This window comes from Chenopodium album, chromosome 23 (assembly GCF_948465745.1).
Source record: "Chenopodium album chromosome 23, dcCheAlbu1.1, whole genome shotgun sequence".
Taxonomy (NCBI): Eukaryota; Viridiplantae; Streptophyta; class Magnoliopsida; order Caryophyllales; family Amaranthaceae; genus Chenopodium; species Chenopodium album.
Window position 1 is genome coordinate 6639994 of NC_137856.1, and position 3822 is coordinate 6643815.

General features: G+C 33.2%; 1 pseudogene; it reads right to left on the reverse strand.

Moving 5' to 3' along the window:
- Positions 1-602: 602 nt before the first annotated feature.
- On the reverse strand, positions 603-3577 carry LOC145606932 (cytochrome P450 81C13 pseudogene; annotated as a pseudogene).
- Between the last annotated feature and the right edge of the window lie 245 nt (positions 3578-3822).

The window sequence follows — 3822 nt, forward strand, 5'->3', positions numbered from 1 at the left end:
TAATGCATGTCTCATTAAGTTATGTCTATTTCTCGTATTGATCCATTGGATCGCTCTATTTGTTATTATGATGAACCACAAATTAAGCACTAATATTAGGGATACTAAAATTATGTTAACAACTATAGTTTGTTACTATAATTTCTCTACAAATAAAAAGCGTGACTAGTGCATGATTCCATGCCTAAGCTTGGGTTGAAATAGTTATTAGTCAATAATGATCATTGAGCCACAATTTAATTCTCCAGATTTATCATCTTATTAGCTATGACGCACGATAAAAAAAAGTATTACAAATAGTATTCTTTTCCCAATTTAAAATAATTAACCGGAAACTTATTTTTCTAAGATGAAAAGAACAAAACCTTATTAACTCGTATCTTAGTTTTATATGATGATTTAATTAATAAATAATAAATACATAAAACTAAATGAAACAAGTTAACTATATTAAAAGTCTTAGCTCGTTATTTAATTAAGGGTACACAAGAACTTATAAATAAAGTCATATGAAGTAAAAGATAACATATAAATGGATCATACATCCAAATTTTAATACTACATACCCCTCAGTATTACAGGCCAACTAATAATAAACATAGTTAATTAACTTTGAGTTGAGCAACGACATCCGCCATTGAAGACCTAAGGTGGCAAATTACCTCTAAAGACTTTTCCTCCTGACAAATATTGGCACCATTTTTCATTGTGAAGTCTACTACCCCATCCTCGGGTGTTCCCCAATCAAAACATTGTATAAGTGTAGCCAAAAGCAAAGTGATGTTCCTAGTGGCAAAGGCGCTTCCGGGGCAAGACCTCCTCCCAATTCCAAACGGAAAAAACTTGTAGCCTTCAGTCTCATTTGCAAACCTCTCCGGCTTAAACATGTTCGGCTCATCCCATAGGCTAGGGTCCCTTTGTATTGCCCAAGCATTGACATAGAGCATAGTGCCTTTTTTTACATGGAACCCCCCAATAGTGCAATCTTTGGATGAGCAATGTGGGAATAGCAATGGTGCTGGCGTGAAAAGTCTTAAAGTCTCATTGACTATCCAACGTATGTAACTCAATTTTGGTACATCGGATTCGTCTACTAGTCTTCCTTTGCCAACGATTAGATCAATTTCCTCTCTTGCTTTTGCGATTATTTTGGGGTTATTTATGAGGTTTGACATTGCCCACTCCACTGTGGAAATTGTAGTATCAGTTCCCGCTAACAGTTGCATCTGATATATATAATCACACTTATTAATATATATATGTGTGTGTATGTGTGTGTGTGTAACACTCCCTCCATTTATTATAATAAAAGGAAACTCTATTAATTCTTACTTTTTATTATTTCCTAGTATGACATTACCACATTTATTAATATTAACGTTACATGTATAAAAGATACAAATTTACATCGTCAAAAGAATAAAGTTCACTTTGCCGGTCCAAAAAGGTTTCATTACAAAACCATGTGACATCAAAATAAGTACCTCCTAAGGTTTTTTTTTTTATTTTTTTGACGGGATCATCTAAGTTGTGTATGTGGGACACTTACATTTGTTGTTTGAGAAGTCTATACTTCAACAAATATTACACTCCCCCTCACATTCTTAATGCTATATTAATGCATGTCAGTTTCTTATTATGAACCATTAGTCATCCCTACTTGTGATGATGATGACTGATGAACCATAATTTAAGCAATATTGACAAGGGGATACTATAAACAAACAACAATAGCCAATTCTTGTCCTTATAAATAAATACCGCATTTATTACATTTTCCATAAAAATTATGGCATATTAGGATATATAAAATCTTTTTTTATCCTACAAAAATTCTAGTATGTTAAGGAATTTGTAGTTACCTAAAAGAATAATATTATCATTCTATTTATTTCCATTTTCTATTTTTGCCACTTCATTATTTCTATTTTCCGCTAAGGATGTCAATCGTAAATGGATATTCGCTTACTTGATTCGCCGCTTTAAAAAAAATTAAATGGATGAGAAGCGGGTGATGGATGAACCTGGTGATGGAACGGATCGGATGTGGATGGTACTCTATTCTACCCGTTAACCATCCACCTACCGTTTTAACATATATATTAAATATTTTATCTAAGAATTTTAATAGAAAGATATTCAAGAAAATTACTTTTTTTTGTTGCAAATTAATTTTTTCAAACAATATATTGTATCCTTTTTATTAATACAGTAGAGTTAAAAACTATTGTATAAATAACCATAAATAGAGTATATGTGAATTTATTCACTTTAAATATTCATCCATTAGGCACCCGATCCACTCGTTTCATCCGTGGATGGCAGATGGATGGATATGGATGATGGGTAAAATGGGTGCGGATGGATATGGATGAACCAATTAGAATAATCGATGAATGTGGGTGAAGCTTCACCTTATCCAAATCTAATCCATTGTCATCTCTATTATCCACATCATTTACCACATAAAATTCCTAAAATTTGTAATAGCTTTTTTCCAAAATAAAATTATAAATTTGTGATTTAAACTAATATATTTTATAATTTTATTAATTTGTGATTTAAACTAATAAATAATTAGTGACATTACTCATTTTAGTAGTAAATAAATTTACGCATTGAACTAACATGTACTAAGGTCAAATTGTCACAATTAATTTTTTTTTAAGAAATTAAAACGTTGTGATTCTAGAGGCAAAGAGAGTAATCTTACCAAAATGAAACTTTTGATGAATTCATCAGTGTAGCAATCAGGTTCAACTTCCTGCAAGTCTAGTAATTCTTCAATCAAACTTTTTGTCACAACTTCCTCATCATAAGATGATCTTCTTTTAATACTTTCTCTACACTCATCAAGCAAATTTTGTAAATATTCATCTCTCTTCTTCCAAAGATTTTTCAATTTTTTCTCAATCCCTCCAAAACGTACCCACTTCAAGATGGGAAAGAAGTCACACATTGTCATGGGACTAGAGGGTGTCAAATCCATGTTCTCCCATGGCTTCTCATTTATTGTCCTCATCACAAAGTTATGCGCCACCTTTTTCAAAACATTATCTAAGTTCACTTTTCTAGACGCACCCTCGGACTCGGTCTGAAGCTCTAAGATCATGTTATGGATCTGAGCCTTCCGGGTGGGGCTTCCTTCATTAAGCTTACGAAAGGAAAACATAGTTAAGACCCCAACACGTCGGAGATTCCTCCAAAGGTCTCCATACGTGGACCATATGAGGATCGAGTAGTCGTATCCTAAAATCTCACCAACCATGGACTTAGGTCGGTAAGCAAATACATTGTCGTTTTGGTTAAGACATTCTTCGACGGCCAATGGAGAAGAGACAACCAAAAGGGGCTGGCATCCTAAACGAAGGGAGAAAATTGGGCCATAGCGCTCGGAAAGGGTTTGTAGTGTTTTGGGAAATGGGGGCTTGAGTAGGTGTAGGTGGCCCCATATAGGAATTGATGGTGGACTAGGTGGGAGGTTCTTGTTCTTTGCTTTAGATGGTGAAAGGATTTTATAAAGGAAGGTTATGATTGCAAAAAGAGATATAAACAAGTACATTTTCTCCATTTCCATGGGTTTTTGTTATATGAATGTAGGTGCTTGTGATAAGAATATTGTTACATTTTAAAGTGGAAGATAGTATATATAGTCAAAAAGGTCAAAGGTCAAATAAAAAAATTCAATGGTCATATGTGGTGGTCAAAGATAATGACAATGCATGTGAGACATGTGGGCTTGTAGCAGGTAAGGAAGTTAAAATAAAACAATATTTATTAGGAAATTAAAGATTTTAATATAAAATAAAGATATTTAAACAT